This window comes from Mustela erminea, chromosome 15, assembly GCF_009829155.1.
Source record: "Mustela erminea isolate mMusErm1 chromosome 15, mMusErm1.Pri, whole genome shotgun sequence".
Lineage (NCBI taxonomy): Eukaryota > Metazoa > Chordata > Mammalia > Carnivora > Mustelidae > Mustela > Mustela erminea.
The window spans coordinates 42,185,504-42,199,515 of NC_045628.1; positions in this window are offsets into that span (position 1 = coordinate 42,185,504).

The following is a 14,012-nucleotide window of genomic DNA, read 5'->3' on the forward strand; positions in this document are numbered from 1 at the left end:
ACTATCTATTTTCCTCTCAGGACTGCCTTTGTTCTGTCCCACAGATTTTGAACCGTTGTATTTTCATTATCATTTGTTTCCATGATTTTTTTCAATTCTTCTTTAATTTCCCGGTTGACCCATTCATTCTTTAGAAGGATGCTCTTTAGTCTCCATGTGTTTAGGTTCTTTCCAAACTTCCTTTTGTGGTTGAGTTCTAGCTTTAGAGCATTGTGGTCTGAAAATATGCAGGGAATGATCCCAATCTTTTGATACCGGTTGAGTCCTGATTTAGGACTGAGGATGTGATCTATTCTGGAGAATGTTCCATGTGCACTAGAGAAGAATGTGTATTCTGTTGCTTTGGGATGAAATGTTCTGAATATATCTGTGATGTCCATCTGGTCCAGTGTGTCGTTTAAGGCCTTTATTTCCTTGCTGATCTTTTGCTTGGATGATCTGTCCATTTCAGTGAGGGGAGTGTTAAAGTCCCCTACTATTATTGTATTATTGTTTACGTGTTTCTTTGATTTTGTTATTAATTGGTTTATATAGTTGGCTGCTCCCACGTTGGGGGCATAGATATTTAAAATTGTTAGATCTTCTTGTTGGACAGACCCTTTGAGTATGATATAGTGTCCTTCCTCATCTCTTATTATAGTCTTTGGCTTAAAATCTAATTGATCTGATAGAAGGATTGCCACTCCTGCTTTCTTCTGATGTCCATTAGCATGGTAAATTCTTTTCCACCCCCTCACTTTAAATCTGGAGGTGTCTTCGGGCTTAAAATGAGTTTCTTGGAGGCAACATATAGATGGGTTTTGTTTTTTTATCCATTCTGATACCCTGTGTCTTTTGACAGGGGCATTTAGCCCATTAACATTCAGGGTAACTATTGAGAGATATGAATTTAGTGCCATTGTATTGCCTGTAAGGTGACTGGTACTGTATATGGTCTCTGTTCCTTTCTGATCTACCACTTGTAGGCTCTCTCTTTGCTTAGAGGACCCCTTTCAATATTTCCTGTAGAGCTGGTTTGGTGTTTGCAAATTCTTTCAGTTTTTGTTTGTCCTGGAAGCTTTTAATCTCTCCTTCTATTTTCAATGATAGCCTAGCTGGATATAGTATTCTTGGCTGCATGTTTTTCTCGTTTAGTGCTCTGAAAATATCATGCCAGCTCTTTCTGGCCTGCCAGGTCTCTGTGGATAAGTCAGCTGCCAATCTAATATTTTTACCTTTGTATGTTACAGACTTCTTTTCCCGGGCTGCTTTCAGGATTTTCTCTTTGTCACTGAGACTTGTAAATTTTACTATTAGGTGACGGGGTGTGGGCCTATTCTTATTGATTTTGAGGGGCATTCTCTGAACCTCCTGAATTTTGATGCTCGTTCCCTTTGCCATATTGGGGAAATTCTCCCCAATAATTCTCTCCAGTATACCTTCTGCTCCCCTCTCTCTTTCTTCTTCTTCTGGAATCCCAATTATTCTAATGTTGTTTCGTCTTATGGTGTCACTTATCTCTCGAATTCTCCCCTCGTGGTCCAGTAGCTGTTTGTCCCTCTTTTGCTCAGCTTCTTTATTCTCTGTCATTTGGTCTTCTATATCACTAATTCTTTCTTCTGCCTCATTGATCCTAGCAGTGAGAGCCTCCATTTTTGATTGCACCTTATTAATAGCTTTTTTTATTTCAATTGGGTTAGATTTTAGTTCTTTTATTTCTCCAGAAAGGGCTTTTATATCTCTCGAGACGGTTTCTCTAATATCTTCCATGCCTTTTTCGAGCCCGGCTAGAACCTTGAGAATTGTCTTTCTGAACTCTAGATCTGACATATTACCAATGTCTGTATTGATTAGGTCCCTAGCCTTTGGTACTGCCTCTTGTTCCTTTTTTTTTGTTGAATTTTTCCGTCTTGTCATTTTGTCCAGCTAAGAGTATATAAAGGAGCAAGGAAAATACTAAAAGGGTGGCAACAACCCCAGGAAAATATGCTTTAACCAAATTAGAAGTGATCCCAAATCGTGAGGGGGTAGAACGGGGATAAAAAGAGGTTCAAATAGGAAGAAAGAAAAAAAAAGAAAAAAGAAAAATAAAGAAAAGAATTAAAAAAAAGAAAACAAATAAGAGAAATATAAAAAAGAAAAAATATATATATTGGATAAACTAGTTAAAAAACGTTAAAAAAGAAAAAGGTAAAAGTTAAAAAAAAAATTTACCAGAAGGCGAGGAAAAAAAAAAACAAAAAATGAAAAAGAAAAAATCAAATTAACTGCAAGACTAAAAAAAATCACAGGGAAAAAGCCATGAGTTCCATGCTTTGCTTTCTCCTCCTCTGGAATTCTGCTGCTCTCCTTGTTATTGAAACCGCACTCCTTTTTAGGTGAACTTGGTCTCGGCTGGATTTCTTTTTGATCTTCTGGGGTAGGGGCCTGTTGTAGTGATTCTCAAGTGTCTTTGCCACAGGCGGAATTGCACCGCGCTTAACAGGGGCTGGGGTGAGTAATCCGCTCGGGTTTGCTTTCAGGAGCTTTTGTTCCCTGAGCACTTTCCATAGAGTTCCGGAGGACGGGAATACAAATGGCGGCCTCCTGGTCTCCCGCCTGGAGGAGCCGAGAGCCCCGGGCCCCACTCCTCAGTGTGCCCTCAGAGAACAGCGCCCAGTTACTCCCGTCTGCCCGATCTCCGGCCGCGCTCCGAGCTCACCGAGCCTGCGACCAGTTCAAGGTAACACCGAGCTGTGAGCTTACTGTCGGCTCTGTCTCTGTAGCCGGCTTTCCCGTTCCAATACCCGCAAGCTCTGCGACACTCAGACACCCCCGATCCTTCTGTGACCCTGTGGAACCTGAGGCCACGCTGACCCCACATGGGCTTCTCCCCGGTTTAGCCTGTGGAGCGATGTCCCTCAGCGGAACAGACTTTTAAAAGTCCTGATTTTGTGCGCCGTTGCTCCGCCGCTTGCCGGGAGCCGGCCCCTCCCCCCAAGGTCTATCTTCCCGTCCCTTTGGATTCACTTCTCCGCCGGTCCTACCTTTCAGAAAGTGGTTGTTTTTCTGTTTCCAGAATTGCTGTTCTTCTTCTCTTCGATCTGCCGATGGATTTTTCAGGTGTTTGCAATCTTTAGATAAGCTATCTAGCTGATCTCCGGCTAGCTGAAGTAGTCTCAGCCTGCTACTTCTTCGCCATCTTGACTCTTCTCTCATTTTCTGCCTGCCATAATGGTAATTTAAAGATCAAAATATTGAAACAAAAATCATTGTAATCACTTAAAGTACGTTTGCTTCACATGTATATTTTTCTACTATTAGCAAATTGGGACTTGAAACTCACGGATTACTTAAGTCTTTCTCACAACCACCTCAAACAAATCTGAAATATATATTTAGTAATTTGGGTTTTTTTCATAGATCCCAAGGTATCTAGTCAATGCAGACTTTTGAAGTCTAGTGGATAAAGAATTTATAGTGTCAAGATTTAACAGGATGGGTTTGGATCAGAAACACTCCAAAACAAAAAGACAATGTTGTCAGCAACAATTTGTTCCTTAAGTTTGCCTCCAAATCCCATTTTCCCAAATAGACTTGGTTCTCAAGAAGGTGAGGGTTATAGGAGACAACACTGGAAGTTTTTACAATTAAAGGATTTCAAAGAATATTGTAAAATCCATAAACGGTGAGTATCAATTGATATGGATTTCTTAACCCATGGTGTATAGGGAATGCCCAGGAAGAGAATATAATTTTGCCAAATGCTATGACTATTGCTCTCTACTTTAACTTATATATGACTTTATAACCATAATACCCTGTAGAGTCAATTTGGTTTTAGTATGCTTATCCAGATTGTACTAGAGGAAACTGCTTGGAAAAAAAAAAAAAAGCCCCACTATTTCATGTTTGTTCAAGTGAACTAAGTAGTACCGTATTTTTAGCAAAGTTAATTTTCCAAAGGGAAAAAGAGAGTCTTCATATTAAACACAGAGAAAAATTTTATTACTGAGAATCTAGCATAGAAGTTAGGTGTAGTTCCATTTTTTAAAAAATAAATCTGGCTCACTTTTTTATCAAGGAGAAAACTCTCCTATACATTGCCAGCTAGATATAGAAATGACTCCAAAATACCGTGAAATGCTAAAATAATGACTGAGTTATACAGATTTCCCTCAAGTCCCTGGAAATAAATTTATACATTTAGGAACACCAAAGTCTGTGGACCCAAGAGGGAACCAATTATAGTATTTGACATCCAGCCCTAGGATCATTTCAGATTTGTCATTGAAACAATATGCACTCTCAGATGGAACCATTTTATCTCTGACATTCAAAGTAAAATTACAGCATAAAGATAATGAAATCTCACTTTCATACAGTAATTGCCACATGCTAGGCATTGTTCTAAGCATTTTACTTTATTATTTCATTTAGCTAGCTCAATAACCCAGTAAGAAAGGTAGATTTATTATTTTCTAGATAAGGAAACTAAAACACCAAGAAAATAAGTAACTTGCCCAAGGGGTCATAGCTAACAAATGGCAGTGCTGGGCTATGACCTCGGGCTGTCAACTTCCAGAAACTTGAGTTTTATTCAATGTACTACTCTAAATTTTATCAGAGGAAGTGACATTTCTAGAGTAAGTTTTCAAGAATTCCTATCTTATATAACACTGAAGTTAAAGTAATCAGAACTGAATACAAAAGAACACTGTAGCTTTTTACAATATTTTATGGTAGAGTAAAATAATTCTATATTCTAGAACCTGGGTTGTCGTACTCATAGAAGACGAGAAATCACCCATCTTGAATCCACCTACAAACTATTTATTTTATAACCCAACACACCAAGATGTTTATATTCCCTTACAAACAAAAAAACATTTATTAAATATATATATATATTAATGTACTATTGAAGAATAAAAGTGGTGAAAATAATGCCTCATATATGCTGATTAGGATTTTCCTATAGAAGTCCAAACTTCACTGACCTGAAGAAGAAAATCGAGCTTCATAATAAAAGGTTCTGGTTTATGATAGGAGGTGTCTACCCAGGGAGTTATACCAATTAGCACTTAGAATCTAGACTGATGAAATTCCAGCTGGTTGCAAATACCTTCTCTAACTCTTCATTTTCTTTTCCCCCTCTGAAGACAAAGTAGTAGCAGTAAATTAAGGTAAAGGGCATAGTTGTGATAATGTTATATTCTGTTCAAATTCATTTGACTATTTAGTTGGAGTGCTTTTATTTAAATTCAGCTTTGGGATTTTGACATTTCATTACCTTGTTTTTCCTTTCAACACTCAACAATATAGATGTTGGGCTCCCCGCCGAGGGGAGGAGGCGCCCGGGCCAGCCGGAGGCCTCTCCTTGGGGCTGAGCGGGATGGCGAGTGTCGCGAACCCGGAACGCACCCACAGAAGACACCGGGCTCGGGAGGTCTGTCGAAGCAGGATCTCGCTTTATTGAGCAGGGCAGCGGCTTATATGGGGTGAGGGAAGGGAAGTGAGGTCAGCAAAGTGGGGGCCAATGGGGATGTGCCGTGTCGGCGGGAGTTGGGAGAGACACGCCCTGCAGGGGGTGGAGACTCGCGGGAAACGAAACTGATGGGAAACTGAAACCGCCACTTTGGCGCCTTTGTGGTCGGCCATGTGGGTTCCCGATCCGGAAGAGAAGGCCACCCGGCGCCATCTTAGCCTCTTGGGGCCCAACATCTCCCCTTTTGTTTTTGTATGCATGACTTCTGTCTTAGGTCGCCGGCGGCGGGCCTTCAGGCTTACCCGTCATTGGGGAATCACACTGCTTTGGTGTACCCCCTGTCTTAGGTTGTTCTGCGTCCCCCGCCAGTCTTACCCGTCATTGAATATCATGCCTGTATAGGGGTTTGGTCCCTGACCTGGCGTGGGTTGTTCCTGCAAGGAATCCCATCCGCCATAGGTCATGAGACTATTGATGGGGCCCCTCGTAGGACTCGTCGTCACGGGTGGCCAGTCTCTGGTATTGAATATGGACGTTCATGAGTTGAATGGCCTCCACTCTTTTTTGGACGAATTGGGCAATCTTATTGATAATACAGGGGCCAAAGGTCAGCAGGAGAAGTAGGGTTAGGATGGGTCCCAGGAGGGGGAGGAGAAAGGGAAGTAAGCCATTAAAGCTTGTCCAGAAGGGGGAGGTCATCAGGGCGTGGCAGCGCTTCTCTAGGTCCTCCTGTAGCTTCTTGATTTTGTCTCGTACAATACCCGACTGGTTGGCAAAGAAACAACATTCCTCCTGTAAAAACAAACATATGCCTCCCTTTTCGGCTGTTAATAGATCTAAGCCTCGCCGGTTTTGGAGTACCACAGTGGCTAAGGAGTCCAATTGTTCCTGGAGGTTTAAGATGGTTCCCGCTATTGTTTGGAGATCATCAATCATTTGTTGGGAGAGTGTTTTATAAAAATGGAGAGAGGTGCCCAAACCGGCCGACCCAGTGGCTACCCCGGCAGTGATGCCGAGCCCCAATAAGAGAGAGATGGCAGGATTGGCTCGAGCATTTCTCTCTGCAGTTTGTTGGCATTCCTCCTTGTATAGGGCTGTCCACTTTGTATATAAGGCCCCTGGAAGAACGGCCCTAGCTAGCGACCGCCAGTCAGCTGCTGTACATGGGGCATGGGCCAGACCTCGGAGGATGGTTTCCATCCATGGGGCATTGGACCCGTCCTCTAATACTGCCTTTTTGAGCTCCTTAAGGTCCCCAGGTTCCCATGGGTACCAAGGAGCCGGACAGTTGCCTCCTGGGTTAACGTAAACAAAGTGCTGCCAGGAGGCAGAGAAAAGATTCCCGGTTTTAGAGTTCATAAGGCCCAACAGAGGAGCAGACACCATGCTTTCCCATCAGCCAGGGGGGAGGGGTTAGGCAGTCCAAGTCAGGCCAGAGAACACAGGGAAACTTCCCCGAAACAAAGAAAGTTTCGGCAGCTGCTTGGGAATATTCCCTATAGTCTCTGTCTCGAGTTAGACCAACCCCAGTTGGCTCCAGTTATAGCCATTAACACAGGAAGTGAGTGAGGGAGAAGCCCCCACATCTATTAGGAGAAACAGAGAGAAATACAGCAAGAGTCCCCTTTGTTAGGGATGGCCCAGCAACCTGGGTTTACTAGAAGAAAGCACTAGAAAACAGAGCACCGATAACTGACAGATGAGACAGACGAACAGGGGAACAGGAACATCGATATCGAAACACAAGTGCTGGCCAGCTTACCTCCCGGTGGGAGTCGGTTGGGTCCTTGGGCAGAAGTCCGATGATCTTTATTGTATCGCAGGCGCCTGCGGGTGGTCAGCAGCTCCTGCTAGCTGAGCACCCCAGGCTGGGGTGGTGCAGGATTTTTATAGACTGGGTGGGGCGGAGCTGACTGGCTGACAATTTACTCGGTGTTAGTGGATTCAGCAGAGAAGCATCCTGCCTACGTGACTATGCGGACCCCTGCCTACGTGACTATGCCTCGGCTATTAGCAGAAGGTATCTTGTTCAAACAGGAGACAAATGTCACACCCTAAAAGCCAAGCGGTTACAGAAAGGCAAAAGAGCGGTTAAATTGGTCAACAACTGGGGGAAGTGTCTTTCATTGCAAGGGGAGGAGGGGTATTCTTGCACAAGCGGTTACAAGAAGGCAAAAGAGCAGTTAATTAGTTAACAACTGGGGGAAGGGTCTTTCATTCCCGCCCTTTTTCTTTATCATGGATAGAATCTTATATCCATTTGTCCTGTTCAGTCTGGGGCTCGGTTTGTTTAAGGAGTTGATATTGCTGCGTCAGTACCATGGTCTGGATTACTGACAAGCGGTCTTTTATAAACTGTACGAGTTTATTTAAGATTCAAGGGCCGATGGAGAGGTTTAGTAGAAGTCCCAGTCAAAGAGATTACTTTCAGGCAGCCAAGGGGCGGCTTTAATAAGGGTTTCCCATGTTTTGAGAGCCTGGGAGTCGGTGAGGGAAAGACCGCGGCTCTTCAGAAGGAAGCATAGGGATTCTAAGGAAGGGTCATTTTTAGAAAAGGACTGCCCCATAGCTTATGGGGGTACACTCACCCGTAGACCGATTGGCCCGTCAGCGAGAAGAGCGAGGTTTCTCACACGGGGCACCAGTTGTTGGGCTCCCCGCCGAGGGGAGGAGGCGCCCGGGCCAGCCGGAGGCCTCTCCTTGGGGCTGAGCGGGATGGCGAGTGTCGCGAACCCGGAACGCACCCACAGAAGACACCGGGCTCGGGAGGTCTGTCGAAGCAGGATCTCGCTTTATTGAGCAGGGCAGCGGCTTATATGGGGTGAGGGAAGGGAAGTGAGGTCAGCAAAGTGGGGGCCAATGGGGATGTGCCGTGTCGGCGGGAGTTGGGAGAGACACGCCCTGCAGGGGGTGGAGACTCGCGGGAAACGAAACTGATGGGAAACCAAAACCGCCACTTTGGTGCCTTTGTGGTCGGCCATGTGGGTTCCCGATCCGGAAGAGAAGGCCACCCGGCGCCATCTTAGCCTCTTGGGGCCCAACATATAGATTTCCCAAAATGTATCTAGGTAGACTTTTAGTGCTTTTTCTACTCTAAAAGTGCTGAGCACTCATGGTTCTTTTTTTGAACTACACATATTAATATAATTTATTTTCAGTTTGATTTTCCTAATAACAAATTAACAGATTTCTGGTCTGTTTTAGATCTGCCTTTCAATCATAATCAAAGGATTATTTTTTAACTAGGAGAAAAGCTGCAAAATCAACTTTAATTTGGATTATATTCAGTGAAAAACTTTGTGAATGTGACAAATTGATTTTATGGGTGTATAATCATTATTAATCATCTTTCTACTTTTCATCATCATTGAGCAGCCAAATTAATAAAAATTTCAGAATATCTCTGCCAACTAAATAGAAATCACAACTTTTAGTAATGCAAAACTAAACAAGTAATTTGAAAATATATGTATAGTTTGAGATTATACAGAAGTTTTGTCTTAATTTGAGTGAAAGAAAGGTGATAGAAGTAATATACTTGACTATGAGATAGCATTATGTAGTTCTGAGCAGCATATTTTGTAGATTTTTCCTTTATGTCCTAAGTAATTAAAATCCTTTATCAGTTCTCTTCCCCTTTATCACAGGCTCTTTTTATTTCACAGACCATTTCCTCAACTTCATAGTGTTTTTGATCTAGTGGTTTATAACAAATTCCCAAAATAAATTTGGATCCATGGTAACAACCAATTTCTTGCCAGAGTGAGCCTGACCTATCCTATTCTCACTTATTCTGCCCAGCTATGTTATTTGCAACCTTTCCATCTCTGGTGTCAACACATGTATATAAGACGGAATGCTCCATAAATGGCATATTGTGAATAAAGTGATGAACACAATGATATGAAAAATATCAAGTTCCAAATATCCAGCATAAATGTTAATGAGTGAAACATGAGCTGTAACCCCATAAAAATTTCACATCAATCCAACTAGTTCTCATACTTGTTGCCCTCAAAGTTGGTTATTTACCAATACAGTGTGGAGGTCACCATTTTGTAAGTAATGAATGATCAATATTAGCATCAATCAATTAAAAAATTACATCTGTTATACTGTCCCACTAATATAAGTTCAATTGTGTTTTTGTTTTAATTGATTGGCTCAATATTTTACTACATAAACATGTAATTTTATTTATTTTAACTGATTTTGACATACATATGTAAGCAAAAATTTGTTAGATCTCATACAGTATACAGAATGATTTGTTAACAGGACATGAAAATTCAGGAAAATAAAGAATAGAGGGTAGAATTTGATATTCTTACACAATAACAAAGAAGGAAGAAACAGAATGGACTCTTTGGAGAAAATATTGAGTAAATTCAAGTACTGGAATAATGTGTTAGAACAAAATAGGACAGCAGTGAAACTTCATGCTTGAGTGAGTCTTGGTTTTAGTAGCTGCCTGACCTTACTTCCACAGGCATGGTCACAATCAACGTAATTAAACCACATTTTACTCATAATGTGGTTCACAGCCATGTTTAACTATGCCACTATGTGGAGGTATTCTTTTACTAAGGAAAATAAAACTCACTGTTATGGTTTTCACAACTGGTACAGGCTACTAGCAATTGAGGAAGATTACTACATGAATTATAATTCTCGCCTCTTACTACAAGCCAGAAAAGGTAGTGGTCATTGGAGAAACTATGATTTATGAGGCAACTCAGCAAGCTAGGCTGAAAGAGACTCCACTCTCTGGGCACTTGTATCTAGAATACAGCACTTTCTAGTTTGGTGCCACTAAGAAAGAGCAATTGGAAGATTCAATCAATAGCAATTAAATATTTCCACCCAGGGGTGGCATAGGTCATGTTCACTCACTATTTCTTAACCAAAATATCATATAAACATGCTAACATCAGGGCAACATTATATTTCTTTGTATCCAGTGTAGAAAGAAACCAAGGTGATTTCTGCCACAATTATAAATTTTAAAAGCTCCTTAATCTATAGCTTTGGAAAACACTTTAATATAATAAAAGTAAGTATGAAGTTCCACACATGATTATTAAAACATATGGTCTGGATGAGAATATGTAGGAAGAGCTAGGATATATAACTAGGCCACAATGATAAAGGTTATTCATTATTAAAAATACACTGAAACCAATAACGTACTGTGCTCCAGAGGTAAATTTGTAAATGTGACAAAGTAAGTGTTTCACCTAATTTAGCTTATGGTCCAGTGAGTGATATACATTTAATAAGCCAGGCTTATAAGAATAGGCATAATATTTTTTAAGGCAACTATCTCATCTTTTTTTGAGTTTAGTGAACCACCCAGACTTCAGATTAGACTAGTATCAAAGCATAAGGTTATGTTAGCTTTTGCCACGTGATCATAGTGTGTTGCCAGTCAGATGTAGAGACACAGAACAACAACACACTCTAATTTAATAGAGCCATCTATTACACTTATTTGTATCCATGAAAAACATTCATAGAGCAGGAGCGATGACAGTTCTCCTTTCTAAGAAGGGCCATCAAGTTCAAAGAAGCACCTCTGTATTTAAATGCTGGCTGATAAAATTATAGGGATTCTTTGTGATCCTCTTTGAGGAAAGGTTAATGTATCAGGGTGAAGTATATTAACATTCTCCTAGACTGTTTATGATGACTCTAACTTTTATGTGTATCATGCAATATGCCTTCTCTACATTTTACTTATCGACTTTTCTAGTAACAGACAACTCCTTTTCTCCATCTCCCTATCAGCTTACATGTGTGTGCATGTATGCGCACATGTGCACACATACACACAAAAAAACTTTGACAAATATTTTGTAAATATAGTCTCTGGACTTTGGAGTAGCTATGGTAAGATTGCTAGAATAGCCTAGTGGTTTAAGTGAAAAAGGGGTAAGACCCAGCAATTGCACTAGTGTGTATTTATCACAAAGATACAAATGGTGATCCAAAGGGGCACATGCACCCCAATGTTTATAGCAGCAATGCCCACAATAGCCAAACTATAGAAAGAGCCTAGATGTCCATCAACAGATGAATGCATAAAGAAGATGTAGAATATATATGCGATGGAATATTATGCAGCCATCAAAAAATGAAATCTTGCCTTGTGCAACAATATGGATGGAACTACAGGGTATTATGCTAAATGAGATAAGTCAATCAGAGAAAGACAATTATCAAATGATCTCACTGATATGAGGAATTTGAGAAATAAGAGGATTATAGGGGACGGGAGGGAAAAATGAAACAAGATGAAACCGGAGAGGGAGACAAAACATATGAGACTCTTAATCTCAGGAAACAAACTGAGGGTTTCTGGAGTGGAAGGGAGTGGGAGGGATGGGGTGGCTGGGTGATGGACATCAGGAAGGTATGTACTGTGGTGAGTACTGTAAACTGTGTAAGACTGATGAATCACAGACCTGTACCTCTGAAACAAATAATACATTATATGTTAATTTAAAAAGAAAGAGAGAAAAAAGGGTAAGACCAAAATAAATACAAGCTACATCCCCCTCTTGTTTTGTCTTAAGGCAAAAAAGTACAAAAAAGAACATCTAAGAGGCTTCTAGGAAAGGGCCTCTGAAAAAGGAATTCAAGCCTCTAGTATCTCTCAGTACCACTTACAATTCAAACAACATTTGGAAGGGCACCTGTTAATCTCTTACCCAAGTGAGAATTCAGGATTAGGGATGATGATTAGGACTCTGGACATGAGCTAAGCTCTACTGGTAAATTTTCCCAAGTGAGAACTTTCCTTACTCTTGTATCCACATGAGTCAAGTCTCCCTGTAGCATCCAGTCTCACGTGTTGCCTGACAGATGGCTTACAACTGTTATAGGTTAAGAGGCTCTTCATCTGTACTATAACTGGGGCACCTGCATGAAAGCCCTGTGGCTTGGTTGCCTCTACCTGGGTATTCTGTGCCTGCCATTGATCATGTGCTTTATAATCTTATTATCTACTCAATTAAGCACAAGCAAAGCACTGGATTTGAGTAGGGAAGTTTCAGCCTGCTAAATGCAATAAGACCATATGGTAGTTACAGGAAAGGAAAAAAAGGGAGTGTATCTAGGTCACTTCTCAGGATGGCACACTTTAATCTATTCCTTGGGCTCAGATATTGCAGCAAACCCCATAGTAGAGCTTACCTGTCTGGCAACAGATGAACACGAAGGCCAGATCCAGCTATTAACCCATTATACATTCTATAGGACATGCAAGTGTCTTGGAGTTAGTGTTATTATGGGAGTGGAGTTGCTGCCTCTTGCTATGGAGAATTATTAAAAACAATAGAAAAGTCAGTGGAATCATTGCAAGTGGGGTGAACAGTTTTTATGATGCTTCCTAAATTAGAGAAACTGTAATAGTAGATCAGATGGAAAATATTATATATTTATATTATATTATATCATATCATATTATATTATATTATATATAAAACAACAAATGAGATTTCAGGAGATAATGCTATTTCATACATTTGGCAGAGTCAAGATCCAAAATAATGAGGAAGGTCTAACAGAAATCCCTTAATTTGAACAGTTGTTAATGATTAACAGTTGTTAACAGTAATTAATCAGTTGTTAATGAGTTTTAATACTTCATTCTAGGATAAGAGAATCTTTGAAGACATAAAAAAGCAAGACCCTCCTTACTTAATTTATATTATGATTATTTTCAAGCAACTCCATCTTTGCAAATGGTCCATGGCACCTCATAGTGGAACTAGAGTGGATTAAGTGAAATTGTCACTTTCGTTAGCATCCCTACCAACTTTGACTATGTAGTTGTTACCCTATCAACAAGGGGATAGAATAAAGTAACTGATTTGTTAAACTTATTTTCTTTATCCCACTAGCAGAAGTTAACTGCCTCTACAACCTCCACATAGGAATACCTGTGTTCTAGGTCCTCACTGTTACAAGGCTGAATAAAAGGAGATTGGGGAAACTGGCTTGAAACCTAAAAAAAGAAAGTCCCTACAGAATGTGGAGTGACCATATGGTCAATTTCTTGTGGTACTTATGTAGAACAATCTGTCAGGTAAAATGATGTCTTCCCCATTTCTGAGAGTGCCCCAAGGCATCTCCAATTTCTGCTTAACGGTAACCTTAAGAACACTTAATTTTAACAAACAAAAATGGAAGGCTCTCCAATTCAAAATTGTACCCACTTGGGTAAATTATTCAATAAGAAATTGCAAGAGACACAAATAAAGATATGTGTTTTGTCGTTGTTGTTCCCAGAGACCACTACCATGAAATCCAGTTTGTCTCACTGATACATCTGAAGGGAATAGCTTATATGAAGCAAAATACATATATTTCACAAAATTTCAAAATTTGTCTTACTTTAGGATGGTTTGGGCATATCCTCTCATATCAAACCTTGCCAATAAGATATGACAGCAGAAAGTGTGCATTCTGTGTGTTGGTATGAATGTGTGCATGGTAGTGGTCATGGAAATAATATCAAGCTGAATATTAGAAGGAATAAATGATGATGCTACTAAATTTTTAA